Source organism: Heteronotia binoei, chromosome 21 (genome assembly GCF_032191835.1).
Source record: "Heteronotia binoei isolate CCM8104 ecotype False Entrance Well chromosome 21, APGP_CSIRO_Hbin_v1, whole genome shotgun sequence".
Classification (NCBI taxonomy): domain Eukaryota; kingdom Metazoa; phylum Chordata; class Lepidosauria; order Squamata; family Gekkonidae; genus Heteronotia; species Heteronotia binoei.
The window spans coordinates 97,538,311-97,545,164 of record NC_083243.1 but is presented as its reverse complement, the minus strand read 5'-3'; positions in this window follow the sequence as shown (position 1 = coordinate 97,545,164).

Here is a 6,854-nt window from a genome sequence, read left to right as displayed (position 1 = left end):
TCCAGCAAGAAATCACTAAATTAGAATTTTTATTAATAGGTTTAATTGCATTAAACAGATCTTGCCTTTTCTTGTCTCTATGTTCTTTTTTCCAATTGAAGCTGTTGTAATTGGTCACTGCCCTGATCTAGATAGCCAATCCTGATCTGGATCTTGTCAAATCGCAAAAGCTAAGCAAGGTTGACTTGGCTAGTATTTGGATAGGAGACCTCCAAGGAATACCAGAGTGGTGATGAAGAAGAGAATGGCAAATCGAAACTTGACAACAATGAAAAAGTCACTGTGTTCTTCTTGTTTGCATAGAAGTGTCACAAATTTGCAGTTAATTGTCTTTTAACCCACTTTTCACAATTTTTTCTTCTTCCCTCTCCATGCAGTACATATACTTACATTGAACCTGCAAATGATGGAAGGTATTCTAGACCATGGAAATTAATGCTACAATAAATCTTATCATCTCTAAAGTATCTTGAGATCCCTTTTGTGTTTACTTGAATTCTGCTTCATTGAGAATATTCAGGGTGGCCTTGTTGATGATCTGTTCTCAAAGATCATGAAAATCTTATCTTTAAAACTGCTGCACATCCGTCCATTTATTCCACTGCCTCCCATTAACAGAAGGATATAAAGTTTATCAGCCCTTTTCAAATTTCTTCATTTGAAGGCCATTCTAAGATAAATAACTTGAGGTTAAAAGTATAGGCATTTTAAAAAGTCACTCATGCTCCAAAACCATGAAAATTTTAGTTAAGATTGCCAATTTATGTTGTATCAGCAGTACAAAAAATTCCAGTCCACCATTTCAGGCACACTTACAAGTTATGTTCCTCAGAGCCACACTTTCCCTTGCTCTTTTAATCCAGTTTTTAAAAATCCAGTGTGATATAAATGTTTAATAAGAATTTGGTTACATGTGTGAATTATTGATAAGGAATGCATATAGGAAAGAACGGATGACAGATTGTGCAGTGTCTGTACTGATCCCATGGTTAATGGTTATGGTTTCCATTGTTTATTTTTGGAGCATGAGTGAATTGTGAAGTACCCTAACTTTTCTGTTTAACTCAGCGTTGTAATTTTAAATTTTCCTTACATTTTTAAAATCACTTAATTACTGAGCCTTCTCTGTTGAGGGAAGATTATGATGGCCAGATCTGTGTTTCTCCTGGGATTTTCCTGCACAGATAAACAGCTTTTTTTCTTGTGGGTCTGACTTTCTCCCTCATCTTCAACTGAATAAGAGCCAGTATTTTTGTTTTGTTTTGGAAAAACATGCTACATTACCAGATTATACCCCTCTCCAGATAGATTCTCCATGTCAGATTTCAGATGGATGGAGCAAGTTATTTGATGATGAATAATATGTGGTAGAAGCAAATAAGGTGCCCAAAATGTAAAAGAATGAAGTGAAATCCCATGCACTGTTTTGCCAGTCTAAGCCAATTGAACAGAGGATTATTTGAGCTACTGCATTACAGATCCAGGTAGACAGCCGTGTTGGTTTGAAGCAATAGAACAAAGTAGGAGTGCAGTAACACCTTTAAAAGCAACAATTTATTCAGAATGTAAGTTTTTGTATGCATGCATACTTCTTCAGACAATGGAATGGGGTACAATGAGCAGAGCTACGTATAGCTGGTGGGCAGTAGTTAAGAATGCAAAGTGGTACAAAGTTAGAATCCAATCACAAAATAGTGAAATTAACAAATTGAAAGAATATTTGGTCTGGATAGCATTTGCGTGGGAAACCAATAAAAGGTAATAAAGGCTGTCTTCTAATTGCTCTATCACTTACAATCTGGGTTAAACAAAGTCTGGGTTAAACAAAGGACATGTATTTCCTAGTGATGTTCCTGTCCACCTAATTTACTTTTTAACATGTAACATACATTGTAAACATAATTATAGTTTGCCATTACAAAAAAGGAATACATTAAAATATAGTGAAAATGGGTTTAGTATATGTAATAAGATAAACAGCCAACATCCCTTATTTGAGTATGTCAATACAAAAAGCATTATTCTGATACACTATTCTAAAAGAGAAATACATTGGAATATTGTGGATATATAGCTATACTTAGTGAGAATGGGTTTATCATATGTAATAAGATAAAAAAAACGATATCCATGTTCAGTCCTGGGAAGGTGTTTGTTCCACATTTCATAATACTTTGTAATTCAGCAATTTCCCTCACCTTTCTGTTCTTGAAGTTCCTTTGCAGTAAAACAGCTACTTTGAGGTCACCCATTGAAAGTTCTGGAAGGTTAAAGTGTTCTCCCACAGGTTTCTCAGTTTTGTAATTCTTGATGTCAGATTTGTGTCCATTTATCCTTTGGTGTAGGGTTTGTCCTGTTTGTCCTATGTAGAGAACTGAAGGGCATTGTTGGCATTTAATGGCATATATAATGTTGGAAGATGAACAAGTGAATGAGCCTGAGATTGTGTAGTTAATGTTCTTACAGTGTGGAATTTTTAAACTAACAATCTAATTGAACCTGCCGGTTTTAGAGGGTGAAGATACACTTCAATCTGTGTAGTGCTGTAATCCTAATTATTGATAAAATTTTACAGTATCTTTATTGTAGCATGAACTAAAGCTGCCTTCTTGTAACTGTATTTATTTTTAAACTTGTTTGTTTCTTTTCCACTTTCATAAGGGCCCCAAGACTTGTACATCTTAGCACAATTATGAGTTGGTCTTCAAAGTATCACAAGCCTTTTTGCCTTGTGGTAGCTCAATCTCTGTACTTTTTATTTATTTTGCTACTGCTAGCATGACTCCTGGTGTCCAAGTGATTATAGTTCTCTCCCCCCCCCCCCCTTTACTGAAGGGTGTCTTGTGCAAGCACTTGTACAGATTGGCATTATCCAAATTTACCCAGAAGTAAATCCCAAGTTCAATCTGACTTAAGTTCCAATTAATTTATGTAGGGCTGTGCCCTTCACATTCAGAATGCCCCAGTGCTTTTATTCTGATTGTCAACTTTATTTTTTGAAGCTCTTGAGTTGTAATAATATATAGATTATAGTTGTAACTCAATAAGAAGGAAAAAATAAAGCAGTATGTGCCTGCAGATGCCTAGAGGAAATCTCTTCCCTTCTGATTCTCTTGGATCTTTCAGTTGCTTTTGACACAGCAGACCATGTAATTTTGTTGAAGAGCACAGAGTTGCTGTTGAAGGGACAGCACTTTAATAACTCATGTCTTCTCCCCTCCCCCCCCCCAATCAAATAGCATTTAGAACATTCAAGACATAGAATCTCCTGTTTGGTAGGTATCCTGTAGGACTTCACAGGATTCATATACTGGTTAATATTTATGTAGACCAAGTCCTATGATCAAGTCCTATGAAGAAATGTTGAAGGAGATGGGCATGTTTAGCCTGGAGAGGAGGCAGCTGAGAGGTGATATGATCACCATCTTCATATACTTGAAGGGAAGTCATATAAAGGATGGTGTGGAATTGTTTTCTGAGGCCCCAGAAGGTAGGACCAGAACCAATAGGTTGAAATTAAATCAGAACAGTTTCTGGCTCAATATTAGGAAGAACTTCCTGACAGTTAAGAGCTATTCCTCAGTGGAACAAGCTTCCTCGGGAGGTGGTGGACTCTCCTTCCTTGGAGCTTTTTAACAAGGGCTAGATGGCCATCTGACAGCGATGAAGATCCTGTCAATTTAGGGGGAGGTGTTTGTGAGTTTCCTGCATTGTGCAGAGGTTGGACTAGATGACCCTGGAGGTCCCTTCCAACTCTTATGATTCTACAATTCTTTGTTTCAGCCCTTTGTTCTTAATTGTTTGCTCAGGAAACCAGTAAAAGAGCTTAGTCTATCTTTGGGACTGCCTCTCCTGGTATACCCACCAAAGGGTGCTACGCTATGCTGGTAAGAACTTGCTGGAGGTCCCTGGCCCATGAGACCTCCAGCTGTTCTCAATCAAAGCCAGGTCTTTTTCAGCTCTGGCCTCACCCTGATAAAACCCTCTACCAAATAACATCCATGCCCTGCAGGATTTAATGCAATTCTGCAGGGCCTGTAAGGCAGAGATGTTTTGCTTGGTGGTTCTCTATCTGGCTGGCAATCCTATTTCTCCTGGCTCTTCCATCCACAAGACAGTGACATACCTGGTAGCCTTATTGCCATCTGATTGGTATTATATTTTGTAATTTTAAGCCTTTATTGTATTTTTGAGTATTTTGCTGTACACCACCCTGAGCCCTGTCCTACGGGGGAGGGCGGTTTAAAAATCAATTGAAATAAAATAAATCTATCGGCCTATATTTGGTGGAACCTTGCAACAACAGTTAGAACAACTGCTACTTTTATCTTCTTAGGGAGCTGAATAAGTTATCCAAAGCAAACCAGTGAGCCTGAACAGAGATAGGTTCTCACATCCTTGCTACTTTTGATAGCACTCCTGAAAACACAGGCCATCCTGGCAGTCAGGAATCTATCCCAGCTCCTGGCAGTTGAAGTTGAAGGAGATAAGTTGTATGTGGCATTGTCTAGTGTTTATTGTCTATATACTGCTTATTGTTATGGTGACTTGCTTCTGTCCCTTTGTGTAGTGCAGCGAATATGTCACAAAACAGTGAAGGAAGAGATACACTTGTTCAGTCTTCTGAGAACATAGAGAATCCTGAGAGGGAAAGACTTTGTAGTGGGGGTGGGATTTCCAAACTCTGTCCCCTTCCCTGTTTGTTCTGTATCACTTCCAATCTCCCAGCAGTGCTAACTACTCTTTTTGAATGCCTGAAAAGTTTGGAAGTAAGGCTAAAAAAACTGTCCTGAACAAGTGCAAGCAAGTTCATTTATATGAAAAAGCTGAGCATTTGTGAAGAAAAGGAACTGCATAATTACTAGGAAATGCCTGCGTCAAAAAAATGATGGGAATAATGAGGGTCACTGCAGAGCTGAAACTGAATGCAACCTGAGCATGTATGTGAATCTATGGCAAAGGTCTTTAGAGAAATTGCCCATGTAATGGGATAACCAGCTGCCTAAAGCAGAAAAATAAGTCTATACATGACAAACAGTTTGCTAGGTTGGGCCCCAGATAGGGTAGCAAGACCTCCCCGGGGGTGGGGGAATCTGTTGGGTTTTGGCAGTTTCCCTCCCTGAAGTCATGATAGTTAACTGCTTGTTTATGCATGCTGATGTCTTAGCCAGCAAAGGGTTAGAGACCAATAGAATAGTCTCCATATATTTCCCGCCAGAGCTAGGGGTCAATATTCATAATTAACTTGTGTTGGAATGCTCTAATTGGGTAATCAATATATTGGGGGTAAACTAGGGAGAAGGATTGGGCTTCAACTTTATTGCTCTTTGTTCCTGAATCCCTAGTTCTACATATGTGCAGTCTAGCTTTGAGAGAATCAACATGTAGTTGAGTGAGGTCAGATAGGATGTTAATCCTTTCTTGTTTTGTAGACTTCCTAGTTACCTTTTCCCCTCACTAAGTAAGTAAAGTGTGCTGCTGCTTTAGTCCTTTTCCCTTCTGCATAACTGCTAAAATATATCTAACAGGACCCATGCTCTTGCAGGGGAAATCCTGCTCCACCTGGCTTGAAGGTGACATGATGACATTACCCAGAAGTGACATCATGTTAATGATGTTGTGCAGTGATGCTCAAGTTTGAGGGCAAAACTCTATGGTAAAATCAGCTACAAGCATCACTTCCAGGAAGAAGATTCCCAGAAAAGAACTCAGGAGCACCACCTTGCTGGCTGTGAGGTAGAGTCTGGTGACTCTAGCCCCAGATCTTCAAGTTCCTGGTCATAGGTTAGAGTCTTACACATTAATGATGAGAGAATAATATTTATTTATTTACATTATATTTATATCCCACCCATTCTGTACAGACTCAAGGCAGCTAATGGAAGTTTAGTCTTAAGTAAAGTCTATCCTGACCTCAGTAAGCTGTGACTTTTTAAAAGTAGGCTGTGACTTGATGGCACTTGCTGCCCACCATGAAGTAATGTATCAATAGAAGAAGAAGAAGACTGCAGATTTATACCCCGGCCTCTCTGAATCAGAGACTCAGAGTGACTTACAATCTCCTATGTCTTCTCCCCCCACAGCAGACACGCTGTGAGATGGGTGGGGCTGAGAGGACTCTCACAGCAGCTGTCCTTTCAAGGACAACTCTTGCGATAGCTATGGCAAACCCAAGGCCATTCCAGCAGCTGTAAGTGGAGGAGTGGGGAATCAAACCCAGTTCTCCTAGATAAGAGTCCGCACACACTTAACCACTACACCAGACTGACTTAATGGAACCTCCATGTTTAGAGGCAATATACCTCTGAATAGCCAAAGCCTGCAGATAAACAGTATTATTTATGAAGTATCTGGCTGGCCACTGTTAGAAACAGGACGGTGGACTAGATGGACTTTTGGTCTGAACAAGAAACATTCTTATGACACAGAAGTAGAATTGCCAGTCTCCAGGTGGGGCCTGGGGATCTTCTGCTTTTACAACTGATCTCCAGCTGGCAGAGACTAGCTCCCCTGGAGAAAATGGCTGCTTTGAAGGACTCCATGACACTGTACCATGCTGAGGCCCCTACCCTCCCAAAACCCCGCCCTCTCCCAGATCCACCTCCAAAGTCTCCAGGTATTTTCCAACGCAGACCTGGCAACCTTACACAGAAGCTGAGGTTTCCAAAGTTAATTTGTAATAATGCTCCCTGAAATTGATGCTTTTGTAATCAGCGGGTATAGACGGAGGAGAGAGAGAGCATCATGTGCCTTAATAATGACTGCAATTATCTACCATGCATCTGTATTCTACTTTAAAATCAAAGCACACACCAAACAAGTGTATTAATTTTATTCCCCATGAATGCAAGAAC